This window comes from Rhinolophus sinicus, chromosome 14 (genome assembly GCF_057876585.1).
Source record: "Rhinolophus sinicus isolate RSI-liver-muscle chromosome 14, RSI-T2T, whole genome shotgun sequence".
NCBI lineage: Eukaryota > Metazoa > Chordata > Mammalia > Chiroptera > Rhinolophidae > Rhinolophus > Rhinolophus sinicus.
Genome location: NC_142514.1, coordinates 160,101,051 through 160,122,130, shown reverse-complemented (window position 1 = coordinate 160,122,130; position 21,080 = coordinate 160,101,051). Strand labels below are relative to the sequence as shown.

Sequence of the window (21,080 nt, the reverse complement as noted above, 5' to 3'; positions counted from 1 at the left end):
GATATTTTAGGAAATTATCCTGCCTTATTTGCATTGCTAAGCAGTTTGGACTATAACCTGAAAGCAATAAATTTTAAATAAGAGAATGGTTTTAAGGAAGATAGGGATAGGGTTAGTAATAAGAACGACATTCAATGTTTAACAACTGCTATGTGCAATAACCACTCAGTCTTAAACGACTGTTATAGCAACGTGGGCACATAATGGTGGAGAATCGGCTGCATTTGTGTAGTGGAAATTGGTCTAGTTGTCAAGAGTAGGATAGCTGGGAAGCATTCCTGCAAGATTAGAGGGAGACTAGGGAGGGAAATATTACACTAGTCTAGGAAAGAGGTGATGGGACCTTTACCTGGAAAGTGACAGTGGGAATGGAGGGCAGCATACAGAATCTCTTTCAGATGTAGAATCAAAGGGGTTAGGTGAGTGATTGGATGCCATGACTGAGGGAGTGGGAGAGGCATGGCTTGCTCATAGCTTATGGGCTTGGGCAATTGGATGGATGGTGGAGCCTGTCTCTGCGTTAGGAGACAGGGTGGAGAGGCAGTGTAAAGTATGTGGGGAAGATGTAGAATCAACTTGGCTGGGGGATTGAACCTTCTGCTTTACCTCTGGAGTCTCTTTTACTTGCTTACTAAATGACTTAGGCACCTCAGGAAAGAGAAGACCCCTTGAGTAGGAATGCCGAACATCTCTGCATCAAGGGAAACATTCTGTTTTGTGCAAGCCCAGCTCAGGGGGCTTGGAAGGGTGCATGTTGTGATGGGGACAACATAAATGTTTACTAAGTCACTTTCTTCTGGGATGCCAGCCTTTTTGTATGTGGACATCTATTAAATTTGGATTCCTCTAGTCTGATCTTGTTCTCTATTTTAGGTGCAAATAGTTTTATATGGAATTTAAGAACACACAAAACCACAAAAAGCCTCGTCCATTCTGATTGTATTAAGAGTTACACTTTTTTTAAAATTTATTTTTTTCCTTCAAAATAAATTTTATAAACCCCATAAAATGCAATGCATGCTGGGTCCATTTACTGTGATTCTACAGAGAGATTTTCAGACAGCACAAGACAAATAAGGCACATGGCAAAATTGACATTTGGCTTATATATTTTTTCTAACCCCAAATATCATGAAAAAGTCCTCTCCCATAAGGACAGGATCTGACAATAATAAAATGGTCATTTTTTTTAAGCTATCAAATTATAATCTGTCATTGAAGCAGACGGCAAAGTTATACAAAGAAAGTGTTTAAAACTACGTCTTCCTTTTTCTCCTCCCAACTCCTTCCTCATCCTGTCCGTCTCTTCCTCTGTTCCTCCTCCTCATCTTCCCTCTTCCCATAATAGAAAGCACTGATGACCATACAGTAGCCTAAACACCCGTCTCTGCCTAGAATTCCCCAAATAGAAAACAAGAGAGAGGTTAAGAAATTAATTTATGAAGAATCAAATGATGAAAAGTGTTTAAAACTTTTCCAGATAAATTCATTTTGTGATTCAGTCCAAATTCTTTTTTATTTAAGTAGTTGGATCCAACTTCGGATCACTTTAGACAGTAAACTAAAATATTAAAAAGCAAAATCCTTTGGTAATTTAACAATACTAGAGCCTGCTGTTTTTCTCTTTCCATCAGATCCATGGCTAGAGAAGGACAGATGTGTTGAACATGCTTTTAGAGGCAGTTTTTATTATTTTTGATTTTTTAAAATTAATAAACCATTTTAGAGCAGTTTTAGGTTCACAGAAAAATGGAGCAGAAAGTACAGAGAATTGCTGTATACTCGCCTACTCATGAACAACATCCCGTACCACAGTGGTGCTCTGTTATAATTGATGAACCTAAAGGACTTTTATCATCATCCCCCAGAGTCCCTAGTTTCCGTTGGGATTCACTCTTGGTGTTGTATATTCTATGGGTTTTGAAAAATGTATAATGACATTTATCCATCACTATTGTATACAGAAAAATTTCATTACCTAAAAACCCTCTTTGGAAACACCTTTACAGACTCACCCAGAAATACTCTTTTACCAATTACCTGGACATTCTGCAGCCCAGACAAATTGACACATAAAATTAACCATCACAACAATATTTGCTTTAAATATTTGTATGTGTTTTAAAGACATTATGAATGAAAGTTTGTTTTTTAATTTACTCAGTTTTTGCTATTTGGATGCTTTTTGCTCATTCTGAAAGGCATGTATTTACCTAAGATACTTAGCATCTATTTCTTTACCTGTTACAGAATAATTGAAAAATATAATGTGGGACGCTAAGCAGTGCCCTTCACATTGGAGGTATTCAGTATATGCTAGTTTCTCTCTGTGTAGCTTTGCTACGAGGTTTATATATATTAGATAAATAAAATGCAAAATGAAATAGCGGATTACGTTTGAAAACCGAGGTACCACTGTGTACTAAGCATAAATCCTAGACATAGTCATAAATAAATTTTATTTTTGTTTTCCACTGTCCCTTTGAGTCTTATCTGGGAGCCCGTTCTTCTCCTACCCTGGATGAAAACACATTCAGGCCCTAAGCCTTCTCCAGCCACTTCAAGTTACAAAATGCCATCTTAGTGCACTAACTACCATGTTAAGTCCCCGGTAATAATAACAAATCTGGATTTGATTTAAAGTTCAGGCTTTGTCCCTATTTCATGTTGGCCTTGCTTCAGGAAAAGACGAGTGATGGCTTTTATCCATCTTTCCTCATGTAGAACTTCTGCTTGTTCTCCCCAACCTGTCTTTCTGACTCCTCTGGGTTAGAGTATATTGTTTCCTACCTCTGCTCCATCATTTGATATCAGTCTTTTAAAACATGTCTTTCGATCTGATAGACAAAAATATTTCAATTTTTTTAAATTTATAATTTCCTAATTACTAGTGAGATAGAACATCTTCTCATATATTTACTGGCCAATCACATTTCTTCTTCCATAAGTTGCCTGTTCATGTCTTTTTACAATTTTGTTATTACTTGTTATTTTAAAATTAATTTGTAATGTTTTATGTTTTGTCTATAATGTCATTTGTGTAACATTTACAAATATTTTCTTTCAGTTTGTCACCTGATTTTTGTCTTAATGTTTCTTGCATAGACATTTTATATTCTTGTGAGGTCCAATCTTTCCTTTATCTTCTAGGTTTTGTGTCTTGTCTAGGAAGGTCTTCCCTACTCCATGATTATAAAATATTCTCCTATAGTTCTTATTATATGTTCATATTTTATGCATTTATTCTAACTCCATAATCTATCTGGGGTGTATTTTTGTATATAGAGTGAAGTGGGAGGATGGGTGGGGGAGAGGGCCTAAATGTAATTCTTTCTAAATGGATGGCCAGTAGTTTCCAATGCTTTTTATTGGAAAGAACATCTTTTTCCCATTGATATGCACTATCACTTTTATCAAAAAATAACATTATAGAATGTTCCTGGACTCTCTTTATAGCATGAAAAAATCTTCTATTCTTGTGCCAACACCATGTTTTTTGTTACTGAAACATAGTTTCCTCTGACATCTGGTAGAGCAGAAGTCCATTGTTCTTCTTTCTTTACTTTGTTTCTCATGTTCTTGGCTATTTGTGTGCCTGATGTTTTTTACATGAATTTTAGGCTAAACTTCTCATAGCTCATAAACGATCCAGTTAGAATTATGGTTCTCATTTTACTTTATTATAAATTAATTAATAGAAGTGATATTTTTATTACATTGAACTTTTCCATCGAGAACTATGGCGTACATTGTTTAGGTCTTTTGACGTGCTTTAGTAAAGTTAAACTTTTTTTCATCTAAATCTTTTATATTTGTTGCTAGATTTATTTATTCCTATACACCCCAAATTTCCTTTTAAATTGCTTTCTAAAACTGATATCACCAGTCTTGTTTTTGCAAAAGTTTACTCATTTCAGAGAAACTAATTTGTTTGTCATACAAGATTCTGTCATGCTGAATAATGTGGTAACATTAATTTTAAGTAGAAGAAAATGTACTAGATTTTCACAAAAAATAGAAATTGTGCTCCATTATGCATACACTAGGTATCATTTAACTTTTTTTTCTTCTCAGATTCTCAGCTATAAAATGGGAATAATTTAAACTTGACACAGGGTCATTCCGAGTACCCAATTAGATGGTATTTGGATATATGCACTATATTAATGTAAGGGACTATCAGTAGAATTTTTACTTTATACAATAATATTTGGAAAAAAGGTCAGTGAGTAAATATTTTTATGGACGTAAGAAGCTCTGCAAGATTCCTATAACTGAAACACCCTTGTATGTTACAATAACCCTGTAAGTTAGAGAGAAGTAAAAACTCATCAGAAAATTTTTCCAAATCCTATTAGAATGACTGCATAGGTATATTTTGAGAGCTTTAGGTTGTCTAATAGCTATCATTTATTGACCATCTTCTAGATTTTAACCACAGCACTTAACACTTTACACATAGTTTTTAAATCTATGGGTAGGCATTAATATCTCCATTTTAAAGGTTCTTTCCTTCTTTCCTTTCTCCTTTCAAATTTACTGAAAGGTTGTGAGAACAGTAAAAAGGATTTCTGTATAATTTTAATTCAGATTCTCCAAAAGTTAGCATATTACTATATTTGCCTATTTAGTTTCCTTTCTCTAAGTTATCGTTTTATTGTATTATTTATTTCTCTAACATTAGAGAATAAGTTGAAGATATACTGCCTTACTACCCTTAAATACTTTAAAGACCCTCTCCTACAAAACCATTGGACATTATTAGAATCAAATACCATTGATATAAAACGACCATCCCAATGCAGACCCCATGTAAATTTTGCCATTTGCCCCAATATGTCTTTGTAAACAATATTCTTTCCTTTTTCTGCAGGGTGTAATATCAGATTACCTGTTGTATTTACCGAGTAGTTGTCATATCTTTTTAGTCTTCTTCAGTCTGAAAGGGTTTCTCAGTTTCCCCTTGTCACTCATAACCTTGACCTTTTTGAGAAGCATAGGCAAGTTACTTTGTAAAGCACGCCTTAGTTTGGGTTGTCTGATATTTTCTCATGTTAGATAACTGTTACACACTTTTTTTCCTTTGGCAAGAATAGCACAAAGTAGCAAAAGTAAGGCTGTGTTCTTCTCATTTTTTCATATACAGAAGCATATGTCTTCGTATATGGAAGCACATGGTGTCTACTTGATTGAATTTTCATTTTTATTTTTTTTTAAGATTTTACTGGGGGAAGGGGAACAGGACTTTATTGGGGAACAGTGTATATTTCCAGGACTTTTTATTGGGGAACAGTAGTGTGTCTTTCCCAGGACTCATCAGTTCCATCCAAGTCAAGTTGTAGTACTTTCAATCTTAGTTGTGGAGGGTGCAGCTCAGCTCCAGGTCCAGCCGCCATTGTTAGTCCAGGGGGCGCAGCCCATCATCCCTTGTGGGAGTTGAACCAGCAACCTTGTGGTTGAGAGCCCGCCCTCCAACCAATGGAGCCATCTGGCCACCCAGGAGCTCAGCAGCAGCGCATTGACTTAATTCTAGTTGCGGAGGGCGCAGCTCGCTGGTCCATGTGGGTATTGAACAGGCAGCCCTGTTGCCCAGAGCTCACGCTTTAACCAACTGAGCCACCCATCCACCCCCTGAACGTTCACTTTTGATGTTCTTTTATTACTTAGTTTAGATGATATCTGTAAGATTTCTCTCCATTAAGTCCACTTGTAAGTATTTTGTATTTATTAATAAGTAATTATATTAATAAGAAAATAAATATTTTGTGGTGAACTACTCTGAGTCTATGCAAATATCCTGTTCCTCAACAAACTTTTACCCACTAGTTTCAATATGCATTGATGATTTTTATCTGAATCAGTTATTACTATCATGGTAGTTTTCTAATTCCATTATTCCATCTCCATTATTACTTGGCATTCTACTGAAAGGTAGAGCTTTCCATTCACCTCCATCTATTCATTTATATCAGTAGGGACTCAGAAATTACTCTTTATTCCATTGATTGCCATAGTTATTTATTTGATGCTCAAATTGTCTCATATTTGGGCAGTGGAACTCCTTAAAGCTGGCTCATGTGTTCTTTTGACATGAATTATGATTGTTAAGGCACTTCTTTCTTTCTGGTACAAGATATTCCAACTTAACTTGTATTTTCTCTCTTTATCTGAAATCATCCTCTCTTGATGGCTCTGGAATCAACCACTTTTCCTAGAATCCCTAGTTTCTTTTAGTGGATCATGGTGCTCAGCTGTGTGATGTTCACCAACAATACGTTTGGTAACTGGGATTATGAATGACTTTTCCTGAAGGGGGATATGGCGGGCCCCAGTGTCCACTATATATAGTACAATACAGTACAGTGTTCCTCTTTGTGTATTGTGATTTTTTGTGTGATAAATACTATTTTGAGAGGTTGCCGCTCTATTTTGTTTTGTCTCATATCTTCTTCATATATTTTTTTCATCCTTTCTGTGTTTTATCCTTTTAAGTATCTTTGATAAATAATGTATTGTTGGATTAAAAAAAAATCTTTCAAAATTTTCATTTGAGAGTCCCTTTCTTTTAATTTGTGAGCTTAATCCCTTTATATTTATAGTAATTACAGTTATTTTGGAACTTATTTTTCCCTCCTCTCTTTCTCTTTCTCTCTCTCTCTTATTATATTGTCTTTTTCCCCATTTAAATTAAAGTTTATTAGGGTGAAGTTAGTAAAGTTACATAGATTTCAGGTATACAATTGTGTAATACATTATCTATATCTCACAATGTATGTTCATCACCCAGAGTCAGTTCTCTTTCCATCACCATACATTAGACCCCATTTACCCTTTTCTAGAGCCTGGCTTCCCCTTCCATCCTTACCCTCTGGTAACCCATAAACTATTGTCTATGTCTATGAGTTTTTGTTCTTTCAGTTGTTTGTCTTGTTCTTTTGTTGTTTTCGGTTTATATACCACATATCAGTGAGATCATATGGTTCTCTACTTTTTCTGTCTGACTTATTTCGCTTAGCATTATAATCTCAAGATCCATCCATGTTGTCATAAATGGTCATATTTTGTCTTTTCTTACTGCCAAATAGTATTCCATTGTGTATATATACCACAACTACTTTATCCATTCATCTACCGAAGGACATTTTGATTGTTTCCATGTCTTGCCCACCATAAATAAAGCTGCAATGAACATTGGAGCACGCGTGTCTTTATGGATAAATGTTTTCAGATTTTTTGGGTAAATAAATACCCAGGAGAGGGATTGCTGGGTCATATGGTAATTCAATTCGTAATTTTTTGAGGAACCTTCACACTGCCCTCCATAGCATCTGCATGAGTCTGCATTCCCAACAAAAGTGTATGAGGGTTCCTTTTTCTCCACAGCCTCTCCAACACTTGTTACTATTTGTCTTGTTGATGATAGCCATTCTAACTGGGGTGAGGTGATAGCTCATTGTGGTTTTTATTTGCATTTCTCTGATGATTAGTGATGTTGAGCATTTTTTCATATGTCTATTTGCCATTTGTATATCCTCTTTGGAGAAATGCCTCTTCGGGTCCTCTGCCCATTTTTCAATTGGGTTGTTTGTTTTTTTGGTTGTTGAGTTGTATGAGTTCCTTGTATATTTTAGATACTAGCCCCTTATCAGAGGCACTGTTTGCAAAAAATCTTCTCCCATTCAGTTGGTTGCCTCTTTATTTTATCGATGGTTTCTTTTGCTGTACAGAAGCTTTTAAGTTTCATATAGTCCCATTCATTTATTTTAGCTTTTATTTCCCTTGCCTTTGGAGTCAAATTCATAAAATGCTCTTTGAACCCAAGGCCCATAAGTTTAGTACTTATGTTTTTCTTCTATGCAGTTTGTTGTTTCAGGTCTTATGCTTAAGTCTTTGATCCATTTTGAATCAATTTTGGTACATGGTGACAGATAGCAGTCCAGTTTCATTCTTTTGCACGTGGCTATCCAATTCTGCCAGCACCATTGATTGAAGAGGCTGCCTTTTCTCCATTGTATGTTTTTTGCTTCTTTGTCAAAAATTATCTGTCCATATTTATGTGGGTTTATTTCTGGGTTCTCAATTCTATTTCATTGGTCTATATGTCTGTTTTTCTGCCAATACCATGCTGTTTTGATTATTGTTGCCCTGTAGTACAAGCTAAAGTCAGGGAGTGTGATACCTCCAGCATTGTTCTTTTTTCTTAGGATTGCTTTGGCTATTCGGGGTCTTTTGGGGTTCCATACAAATCTGATGATTTTTTGTTCTATTCCTTTAAAAAATGCCATTGGGATGGGGATTGCATTAAATCTGTATATTGCTTTAGGTAATACGGCCATTTTAACTATGTTGATTCTTCCAATCCATGAGCATGGAATATCTTTTCATTTCTTTGTGTCTTCTTCAATATCTTTAAAAAACGTCTTACAGTTTTTGGCATATAGGTCTTTCACATCCTTGGTTAAGTTTATTCCTAGGTATTTTGTTCTTTTTGCTGAAACTGTGAAAGGAATTTTTTTAAAAATTTCTTTTTCTGAGATTTCACTATTAGTATGTAGGTATGCAATGGACTTTTGTACGTTGATTTTGTAGCCAGCAACTTTACTGTATTTGTTGATTGTTTCTAATAGCTTTTTAGTGGAGTCTTTAGGGATTTCTATATGTAGCATCATGTCATCTGCAAAGAGTGACAGTTTAACTTCTTCATTCCCAATTTGTATGCCTTTTATTTCTTTGTCTTGCCTGATTGCTCTGGCGAGGACTTCCAACACTATGTTGAAAAGCAGAGGTGATAGGGGACAGCCCTGTTGTTTCCTGAACATAGAGCAAACGGCTTCAGTTTTTTACCATTAATTATGATATTAGCTGAGGGTTTGTCATATACAGCCTTTATTATGTTAAGGTTTTTTCCTTCTGTGCCTATTTTATTAAGTGTTTTTATCATAAATGGATGTTTTATCTTGTCAAACGCTTTTTCTGCATCAATTGATATAATCATATGATTTTTGTCCTTTATTTTGTTCATGTGATATATCACATTGATGGATTTGCATATGTTGAACCATCCTTGTGCCCCTGGGATGAACCCCAGTTGATCGTGATGAATCATCTTTGTAATGTATTGTTGCATTTGATTTGCTAGAATTTTGTTTAGGATTTTTGCATCTGTATTAATCACAGATATTGGTCTGCAGTTTTCTTTCTTTGTGCTATCCTTACCAGGTTTTGGTATCAGGGTAATGTTGGCCTCATAAAATGAGTTAGGGAGTATTGTCTCTTCTTCAATTTTTTGGAAGCGTTTGAGTAGGACAGGTATTAGATCCTCTTTGAAGATTTGGTAGAATTCACTAGTGAAGCCATCTGGTCCCAGACTTTTGCTTTTGGGAAGGTTTTGGATGACTGATTCAATTTCCTTACTGGTGATCGGTCTATTTAGATTTTCCAATTCTTCATAATTTAGCCTAGGAAGGCTATATGTTTCTAAGAACTTGTCCATTTATTCTAGGTTATTGAATTTGGTGGCATATAGTCCTTCATAGTATTCTTGGATGATCCTTTGTATTTCTGTGGCATTCGTGATAGCTTCCCCTCTTTCATTTCTGATTTTGTTTATTAATGTATTTTTTTGTTTTATTTTAGTGAGTCTAGCCAAGGGTTTGTCAATTTTATTAATCTTTTCAAAGAACCAGCTTTTTGTCACATTAATTTTTTCTATTGTCTTTTTGTTCTCTATTTCATTTAGTTCTGCTCTGATTTTTATTATTTCCTTTCTTCTGTTGACCTTGGGTTTCATTTGTTCTTCTTTTTCTAATTTTTTAAGGTGTAATGCAAGGTAATTTATTTGGGATTTTTCTTGTTTCTTGAGATAGGCTTATAATGAAACAAATTTCCCTCTTAAAGCTGCTTTTGCTGCATCCCAAAAATATTGGTAGGATGTATTTTCATTCTCATTTGTTTCTATGTATCTTTTGATCTCTCTTCTTATTTCCTCTTTGACCCAGTCATTCTTTAAAAGTATGTTGTTTAATCTCCACGTATTTGTGGTTTTTCCTGCTTTCTTTTTTGCAGTCAATATCCAATTTCAGAGACTTGTGATCAGAGAATATACTTGGTATGATTTCAATCTTCTTAAATTTGCTGAGGCTAGTTCTATGTCCCAATGTATGGTCTATCCTTGAGAATGTTCCATGTATCCTAGAAAAAAATGTATAGTCTGATGTTTTAGGATGAAGTGCTCTATAAATGTCAATTATGTCCATTTCATCTAATGTGTCATTTAGGGCTGCTATTTCTTTAGTTTCTGTTTGGATGATCAATCCATAGCTTTTGCTGCATCCCATAGATTTTGGATCATCATGTTGTCATTTTTGTTTGTCTCGAGATATCTTTTGGTTTCTTCCTTGATCTCATGGCTGACTCATTCATTATTTAGTAACATGTTATTCAGTCCCCATGAATTGGTGTGTCTTCCAATTTTTTTCCTGTAGTTGATATCTAATTTCATAGCCCTGTGGTCAGAGAAGACAATTGGTATGATTTCAATTTTCTTAAATTTATCAAGACTTGTTTTGTGGCCTAACATGTGGTCTATCTTGGAAAATGTTCCATGTGCACTTGAGAAGAATGTGTATCCTGCAGCTTTGGGGTGAAATGTTCTGAAAATATCGAGTAAATCCAACTGGTCCAATATATCATTTAAGGCCGTTATTTCCATATTGATTTTTTGTCTGGAAGACCTGTCCCTTGCTGTCAGAGGTGTGTTGAAATCCCCTACTATGATAGTGTTACTGTTTATCTCTGTCTTTATGTCAGTGAATATTTGTTTTATATATTTAGGTGCTCCTATTATTGGGTGCATAGATGTTTACTGGGGTTATATCCTCTTGTTGGATTGATACCTTTATTATTATGTAGTGCTCATCTTTGTCTTTTAATATATTCTTCATTTTAAAGTCCATTTTGTCAGATATAAGTGTTACAACTCCAGCTTTTTTCTCATTTCCATTTGCATGAAATATCTTACTCTAACCCTTCACTTTCAGCCTGTGTGTGTCTTTTTTTGGATTTCTTTCTTTCTTTTTTAATTTTATTAGTTTCAGGTGCACAAGACAAAGCAATACTTAGACGTTTATCATTTATATCCCTCACACTGTGTGAACCCCCTCCCTCCATCCACTATCCCTCTGATATCACACAGAGCCATTACATTTCCACTGTCTCTATTCCTAATGCTGTACTCCGCTTCCTGTAACCATATATATATATATATATATATATATATATATATATATATATGGTTGGCATTCATTATTGTTCAGCTTCAGGTGTACAGTGCAGAGATCAGGCATCTACATCACCCCTGAGGTGGTTTCCCAAATGGGACACGTGTCCATTGGATACCCTACAAAATCTTTACAACATTATTGATTATATTCCCCAAATTAATTTTCAAAACCCCATGGCCATCTTATGGTTACCGACTATTTTCTAAACCCATCACCTTCCCCCCTTATCCCCACCCCCTCGCCCATCTAGCAACCCTCGGTTTTTCCTCTATGTCTCCAAAACTGTTTCTGATTAGTTCACTCACTTATTCTTTTCTTTAGATTCCACATATAAGTGAGATCATATGGTATGTGTCTTTCTCTGTCTGACTTATTTCTCTTAACATAATGTTCTCTAGGTCCATCCATGTTGTTGCAAATGGTAAGATTTCTTTCTTCTTCTGTGTGTGTCTTTTGATCTGAGGGTCTTGTTTTCTTATTCACTCAGCCACCTTATGTCTTTTGATTGGAGCATTTAATCCATTTACATTTAAAGTGATTATTGATAGTTACATAGTTATTGCCGTTTTGTTATTTGTAGTTAGATTGTTTTGATCTTTCTTCTGCTTACAGAAGCCTTTTTAATATTTCCTGCAATGCTGCCTTGGTGGTAATGAATTCCTTTAATTTATTCTTTTGTGGGAAGCTCTTTATCTCTCCTTCAATTTTAAATGATAGCCTTGCTGGATAAAGTAATCTAGGTTGTAGACTTTGGTTTTCATCACTTTGAATACCTCCTGCCACTCCCTTCTGGCCTTCAAAATTTCTGTAGAAAAGTCATTTGATAGTCTCATGAGTTCCTTTGTATGGAACCCGCTGTCTTTCTCTTGCTGCTTTTAGGATTCTCTTTTTGTCTTTAGCCTTTGCCATTTTAACTACAGTGGTACCTCAGTTTTTGAACGTAATCCGTTCCCGAAGACCGTTCGAGTTCTGAAACATTTGAAAAATCGAGGCACGGTTTCCCCATAGAAAGTAATGCAAAATGGATTAATTGCTTTCAGACCTTTAAAATCAACCCCTAAAACTGCAAATTTAGCATGAATTTTACTATTGAATGATACCATAAAATTTTTTGTAATTTTTTTTGTCTGAATAGCAAACCAGAAGAGGCTATTGCTGGCTCTTTTTGCCAACATAAAACCTGATAAAACCACAGCCATAAGAGGAAAATACAGATTTCCGAAACCATCACAAAATAATCACCCTAGAGTGATGTCATAGAAATGGTGGCAGTGAGGTGGTCTTCTTGAGTTTTCCTCTGGAACTTACCACAAATTGAACATCTGTAACCCATCACAGGACTCTGCTCATCACACAGAACAGCTAAGAGACTCATACAAGGATTACTTGAAGGTGGGCAAACTGGGTGAGCAGGGGAACAGGGAAGGGAGTGGAGTGGAGACGTGGCCCTGCAAAGATACAGGGGGCTCTAGGACGGAACAGAGATCACAAGAGCCAGGAGGTGGGCTCTTTCCTTGCATCCTACAGCTTATCTCTCCTGCCGAGAGGGCAGCATATCCAGCATTTGAGGCAGTAACCTCAGCTGAGACCTCCAGCTAGTATGCCCTAGTTGGACAAAGGAAGTAAACACCACATAGGTCCCTGTCCCCACTCTCCCAATCCTACCCCTGCCCTTACAGAGACTCAAGCTGGCCCCTGAACTGAGGAATAGTGTCAGATCACAGAGGAGCAGTAGAGCTCAGGATCTGGGAAGACCCGGTTTGTAGCTGCTGTGACCCAGGGAGAGGCTGGGAAGAGTGTAAGGATTTCCTATCATTGTCTATTTAGTTTTCTGGTAAGACTGTGTCTCCATTGTTTCTTTGCCTTTTTGTTGTCTATTATTTCTGTGTGGTGGTAGTCTATGATTTTTCCCTCTGTTTCTTCTTTTATTATGTTATATATTTCAGTTCTGGGATTTTTTTTGAGTGGTTACCATTAAGTTTATGTAAAAGAAATTTTGGTATTTAGAGTATTCCATTTTCTTCAGCATGCTTACTTTCTCCATTCCCGTATTACTGTTCAGGCCTTTATTCTCCTCCCTTTTATGTTTGGTTGCCACAAATTATCCCTATTGATGCTGGTCGAATAGCCTCCTTCAGTATTTCTTTTAGTGCAGGTCATGAGTTAGAAAATTCCCTCTGGGATAACATAAAGTGCAACAACATGTGCATCATAGGAATACCAGAATGTGAAGAGAGGGAACAAGGGATCGAGAATATATCTGAAGTAATAATGACCGAAAACTTCCCTAAACTAGTGAAGGAAACCGACATACAAGCCAGGAAGTGCAGAGTTCCAACCAGGATAAACCCAAACAGGTCCACACCAAGATACATTACACAGTGGTACCTCAGTTTTCGAACATCTCCATTGACGAACATTTCGTTTTACGAACGCTGTAAATTTTCTGTATACTCGAATGGCTGTGATTTTTATTTTATAATTTCTGGGTTTTTAGGGCAAATTATACATTTAGTCTCCTAGATTTATTGTCAAGATTTAATTTTTTTAATTTAAACTATTCATCCATCTATAATTTTTTTGTGTGGATGGTATAAGACAGGGAGGTTTCTATTTTTACTTTTCTAGAAAAATTGCCAGTTGTGTCATCACCATTTAATAAATAATTTATCTTTTTACTTTGGGTTTGAATTACCATTTTTGTGTTATAATAAGTTCTTTTACAAAATAGGTTTTGCTTCTGGATTCTCTATCCCAGTTCACTGATCTGTGTTGCTGTTTCAGTACCAATACCATAGTGAATGGATTAAGTGGCTTTACTATAAGTCCCATGAATCATTAGTAGCCCAGGTGAAGTTACTTTCAGGATGATTCTGGCACCAAAGATGAGACACAGATCCAGAGTCACCAATGCTGGTTATGACTCACCATTTTAATCAGAAGTACTTTCTGAATCACTTTTTTTTTGGTGTGTGTGTGTGCCAAAATGTAAAAGGTAAAATTTGCCAGAAATCAACATTTGATGTGCCATCTGGTTTGGTTGGCTTATCAGATAAATAAACTGTACCTTTTTGTTTTTAAATACCACATTGTTTTTCAAAGTGAATTTTAAAAGCTACATAATTAGTGGTTGCTGCTAAGGGAAAGCAAATGATATCTTAGATTGTCTTACTTAAGAGGTTTTCCAGTTGGATCCTGGTTCAGTTTGTTCAGCAAATAATTCCAGTGGGGAAAAGCTTGCTTGGTGATGGCTTCAGATGTGGACCTCTTCCAACTTGAGATCAAATCTTCCTTTGGTTCCTGGGAAAGAAGGTACATTATTCATCGTCCTCAATGCTTGCAGTTGTATCCAAGAAAACATGCAGAGCTTTTCCAGAGATCATTAAATGCTAGCTTTCACTAAGGTTTCATTTTAATTCGGGTTGAATCCAATATTTCAGACACTGCCTACAATTTGAAAGCAAATTGTATAGGGGGAAAAATAGAAACCACTAAATAAGTTTTCTTTTCATGTGCATATTTATATTCATTTAGTTCTTTTCCCCATATGCCTCTGTCCTACCACTGGTCCAAGAATTAAGTCTCTCGATGTATGACTTAACTCAAAACAACTAGGACTGCAATTTTGCCCAAGTGTTTTCAAAAAGAAATGCTGTAATTTATATCTTAAAATGAAACCGCACATCTATATGTGTTGCATTTTCTGGACCCTGCTTGTCTACCGCCAGTCAAAGAATTAGGTCTCTCTGTTTATGACTTAACCTAGAACAATTCGGTGGTAAGATCTGTAATTTTGCATAAATGTATTAAAAGGGAAACCTTGTGATTTACGTCGTTAAATATGCAATGAACATTAAGCGGCTGGGTCAGCACTTGGAGATTTCTTGGAGAGAAACCATAGCAATATTTGGGTTCAACAAGCATCATTGACAGTGATATTTTCCATATGTCTTCCAGAGAATGTAGAGCTTAGCTCAGGGCCACTGCTTACATTATATATAAATAAGTCAAAAGAATGCTTTTTGTACTCATTATAAATGTTTCCTCATTATACTGATTTCATCAATTTGAGGACATTTATAACTAGCATCTTCCAGGTTACATCTTAAGATGACCTTTGGAAATGTCACTTTCTCCAAAAACAAAAGGAAGGGAAAAATTCCCCCTCTTCAACCTGCCAAATGTGAAATTTGGATCGTTTTCCAAAAGAAAAAAAAATTACACCCACATTTGATAATTTGCTTGTTTATTCAACAACTATTCATTGAGTTTCTTGGGTCCCATGTATGCTGTGTATTGTGAATATGACAAAAGGAGAAAAAACAGATAATTAGCTTTGCAGAAAACACTTTGATTATAGTTATGGTAGATACTTCCAAGGGAAATTTCAGTTTGTAAGGAGAGTATGTGGTGGGCAAGACACTGAGGAAGAACTATGAATTCTTGGGGTTGCCAGAGGGATCTAGTTGCTGCTCCTAATGACATAGAGTAAGGTAAGGAGACCCTCTCTGTGACATCTCTTTTTGCTACTGGTGTACCAAAGGAAGATAAGGGAAATCTTGAATGAGGAGAGTGAAGCAAATGCAGACAATGCGTGGCTATTAAAAGTCCCAGAGGCCTTTTCAGTCGGGACTGGAATGCTTCCTTTGGCCAATGTGATCAAAATATCGATTCTTAAGGTGTGGTCCATGGACCACTTACAGTCAGATCCCTGGGATGTTTGTTAAATATCAAGATTCCTAGGCTTAGGCAGACTGAATCTAAATGGGGATTTATCGGGGGTCAGCATTTTAAATGGGTTCCCCAGTGATTTTTATGCGCTCCATAATTTGAGAACTTTTGCACTGATTTAGATTCTCATGTTTATTAGACTCTCAAATGACCTTTGTGCCCTTTCACTTTTGTCTCTGAATCAATTCTGGGATTACTTTCAGGGAATGTAAAGTAAAGCCATTGGTCAGGCATTTGGAAACAGCAAGAAGCCAGCCTATTTCCACATGAAATTGAAATCCTCACAGTATGGAAAAATGGAAAGAAAAGTGAACTGGAAACCAAAACTTGTATTTGAATTTTGGCTCTGTCACTCATTCTATATGGCCATGGAAAGTAATCTCTCCTCTCTCACTTTGCTTGTTCATAAAAGGATCAGCATTTTTCAAACTTTAGTCAATGGAGTCCCACCTTCAAAATAGAATCATCTGTACAAATAGAATTATTTTTATTTCACCAGTTTCTTAAATTTAATTTGAAAATGGTCTTTATATCATTACCATAGATGCAAAACCAATCATTGCTTACTATAGTTAGAAAATCATAACTATAAAATATATAACAATTAAAAATTTTAAAAAGTGTATTCCTAAAGCTCTGAAACGCAAGTCCTTAAATATTCTGTTCTGTATATTATTTTTGTTTTTTTCTCTTTGCTTTAGTCTTAGAAATTTCTATTTTCATATTGTCAAGTTCAGAGCTGCTTTTTCAGTTGTGTTCACTCTACTAATAGTCCATTGAAGATATTATTCATTTCTGTTATAGGGTTATTGATCTCTAGCATTTTTAAGAATTCTTTTTTAGAATTTCCATCTCTCTGCTTATAGTATCACTCTGTTCTTGCATTTTGTCTACTCTTTTCTATTAAAGCCCTTAGCTATTAATCATTATTTTAAAAAATTTCTGCTCTGATAATTCCATCTTGCCATATCTGACTCTGATTCTGGTGTTTGTTCAGTTCCTTCAAACTGAGGTGTTTTTTTTTTTTTGTCTTTTAGAATGTCTTGTAATATTTTTATTAAAATGTGGACATGATGTCATAGGTAAAAGGAACTGTGGTAAATAGGACTTTAATAATGCTAGTGGTAAGATGTGGGGTTCTATAATCCTGTGATTAGGTCTAAGTCTTTGGTAAACTAAGTCTCTGGACTGTGAACTTTAGTGCATCTCAGTTTCATCCTTTTAAGTGAGAAAGGATGGCCAGAGTTTTCTGGAGTTGTGCATTTTCCTTCCCCTGGTAGGTTAGGCTCTGATATAACCCTAGCAGATTAGGCTCTGGTAAAATAACTTCTCCTGAGGGTGGCCTTGTTAAGAACAGAATAATCTGGCACATTTCAAAATGGTCCTTTTTCCCCTTTTCCTTCTGGGAGAACAGGGGATTTTTCTCTTGATATTCACTGTGAGAACCTGTAGAGCTCCTGGAGGTAAAATGCACAAAATTGTGAGAGCCTCCTTAGAACTGGGTTCTCCAGGAGTTTTTATCTTTTAGGCTTGTTCACATTGAGCATCTAGCAATTTGTTAATGATAAGTCAGGTTTTTGTAGCTTGGTTCTGGTTCCTGTGCAGGTTTCTGCTCTGGTAAGTTATGATTCTCTGTATTTGCCTGTTTATTTGTCACAACTAGGACTGCAATTATAAGGGCAACAGTTTGCCTTGTGACCTCACTTATCTGATGAATCTAAGAAGAGTTGATTTTTAAGTTTTTTTTTTTTTTTTAGCTTTTTACTTGTTGTTAGGATGCAGTAAAGACTTGGAAGCTCCTTATATAATGGTATGGAAACTGGAAGTTCCTTGCTGAGATGTTTTAAGCTGGTGAATGAACTGATCCAAGTAGAAAATGGGAAAGCTTTTGAGGCTAAAATTGGGTATGTACATAAATAAAATGTGTTATACAAATGGAGGAGGGAAAAGAAATAAGGTCCTGCCTGGCACAAAAATTGAGACTTTTCTGAAATCCTAGGGATGTGACTTGGTTTCATCAAAGATGTAAAATGGACAGTACTCAAAGGAACAACCAACCTAGCTCCTTTCATTTATTCCACAAATATTTAGGCACCGCGGAGACACAGATGAAAATATCTCTGGCTAAAGAACTCCCAATCTATTGGACACTGTTGGTTGGCTCCTCAGCTGCTGGACTCACGGCCTTCATCTGTTCCTTCAAGCGCACCATCTTGCCTACTATGGCAGAGCCCATCCTCTGTTTGCTCTGCCTGGTGCGCAATCTCCCCTCTTCTCCTAGACACGTCTCTGCTGTCTAAAGCAAATACTGCTGGGTGCCTGTATGTCATCTGACGTTATCCTAATTTGGTCGTTATCCATTCCTTTTCAACCCTGTGTACCAAGGATAAAGGACACTTCCCCAGCCTGAGGGCAGATCCGACTCATTTAAGTTAATCCTGGCAATCCCACTTCCTTCTGCCAGTAATGAGTTTAGGAGAGTGTATCTGACACAATTCTGACTGAGGAGGCAGTAGAGGAAGCCTGTAGTAGGGGTTTTAGGGAAGGTTTCTCTGCTTCCAAGAAAGAGACACAGGAAAAATCGGTGTCTTTATTCCTCCTCATGTAGCCATGTCTGGATGTAATACCTGGAGCTTTTACAGCCATTTTACCAGTTTGAGGATAAAGCAGACCCATGAAAGAAGACAGAACCAAGAGAACTACAGAGATATGGAACTGGGGATATACAATGTGGGGAGCCTGCCTCATATCCTGGACTTTATGTTTTGCAAAATAAAACATTTTCTTATTGTTAAATTCAGAGTTTCTGTTAATTGAGGCCAAAAGTTCATTATTGGACATCATTTTTCATCAAGCACCTCAAGAGTGACTTCCTGAGGGAAGCCTTCCCTGAGCCCCACTCTCCTCAGATCAGTCCTGCCCTCTTATTTTAAGCTCTTGTAGCTTCTTGGCCTTTTCATCTGTAATATTTACTACAATTAGTAATTATTTATTTCTGTGATTATTTGATCACTGCCTGATATTCCCACTAGACCATCAGCTCTGTGGAGGCCCTTATGTCTGTCTTGAGCACTACAGTATTACCAGTGCCCTGAATAGTGGCCGGCACATAGTAGGTATGTGAGAATATTGCTAGAATGAATGGATAAATATACAAATGTGTACAAGTATGTAAGGCTCAGTGGCAGCCAGAGGAAAGGGTACTTAAGCCTGACTGGGAGAATCAGGGAAGGATTCACAGGGGAGGTGAAATTTAAGCTGAATTTTGAAGGGAGAGGAGTTTTCCAGGCATAAAAGGTGGTAGGGAAGAGTATTCCAGGCAGCTGGAAATATATTTGCAGAGACCCAGAAGTATGCTCTAAGCCATTAAGTCTAACCAAATTAAATTTTCATTGCAAGAACTTTCAGTTCAAATGTATCCTCAAAATGATATATTTTTTTGAGGGTGATGTAAAGGGGTATTTTTGTTTATAAAATGTCTCCTGTTTCTTAGTTTAAATTCCTGAAAAGAGAAATTACCCTCAGCGTCACTCAGTTTTTCCATAGAATTCCTTCTTTTGCATAAGTTCCCTCTACCTATCTGGTAGATATTTATTGACTCACAGTTTAGTGGTCAGCCAGGGAAAGAAATAGAGACCAACAAAGAAACCTTGTGACATGTCATTCCAGTGACCTGTGGAGTTATTTCAATTAACCAGCCAAGAAGTTAATATTCTCCAAGGCAAATCAGAGAAATGGAACAGACAGTAAGAGTCCACACTGCCAAATAGGGGTAAATTCTAATCCAAGTTACATCAGATCTATTATGAGTTTGGGGGAAAGTCAAATCTTTAGACTATTATATCCAGGAAACCTAATCATTTTCAGTCGGCACCATCTGCCGTAGCCCATAATATGTCATGACCTATATAACACTTCAGAAATTGTTGCAATTATATCCAATCCTTCTGTCCCTCCTTTCCAGGGCAGAAATAATTTTCTGCAGAGAAGGAACCAGCCAGGTCATGGGGTGCTGATTTGGGATGCTGTCTTCTAGTAACCAGATACAATATGTAAGAGGTCTAGCTAATTTTGAATACAAGCCACCACTGAGCCTTGATGTATAGAGTGTAACTGATTCCACAAACTCGGCCAATATCATTAGCTTATCATCATACCATGAGGCTTGTAACCTTGATCACAATCATGAAATGTCTCCAGGAAAACAAGTGATGATTTCATCTACCATCTATATACTTTCCAAATGGAGATCCCCAATCCAGATCTCTGTCCTGAGCTGTATGTGTGTATATATATCCAACTGCCAGAAGAAATCGCTCAGGGGCAATGCGAGTTCAGTATGTCAAAAACTGGATTCATTTTCTTGCCCACAAGCTTGCTTTTTGCTATTGTAGCTTCTCTCCTTGAGCACGGAATCACCAGTAATTTCTCCACACTTGAAACCTGGGAGACATCCTAGATGTCTCCCTCATTCTTCACATGCAGCGGGCTATCAAGTCCTCTAGAATTAGCCTTCTAAGTGTATCTCCATTCCCTCTCCCAGCATTCTAATTCAGTCTTCTTAATTTCTCATCTGGTTTCCTGCAGTAAGTAGATTTATAACCTCATAAGTGGATTTATGGTCTCTAGTTTTTCTCATTTACAATTCCCTCCACGATGTAGCCAGATGGAAATTTAAGCAATGAATATCTGATCAACGCACTTTATTGCTTAAAAATCTTTAAATGGCTCCTCATTACTTTCAAGATTAAATATCAACTCTTTCATGTGACATACATTTTGGTATTTCATGACTTGGCCCCCATCTCTGTCTTCAGCCTCATGAATCTCTTCTCACCCTAATCTACCCTCTCCCTCTACAACCTCTGTTGTTATACCTAATAATAGTTAACATCTACTGAATACTTACCTTAAGCTGGGAACTCTGTTAAAGTCTTCACATAGATGTTTTTCAAACTTCTCTGATGAGACACATCACCTGGGATGCTTGTTAAAAAACACAATTCCTGGTCCTTATCCTAGACCATTGAATCATAATCTTCAAGGAATGAGCCTGGGAAGTTGTAT

General features: G+C 36.5%; 1 long non-coding RNA gene across 2 annotated transcripts in view; it reads left to right on the top strand.

The window, feature by feature from the left end:
- The window catches only part of LOC141572250 (uncharacterized), a 415,695-nt gene that overhangs the window by 117,309 nt on the left and 277,306 nt on the right, over positions 1-21,080 (top strand). The window lies entirely within an intron of this gene.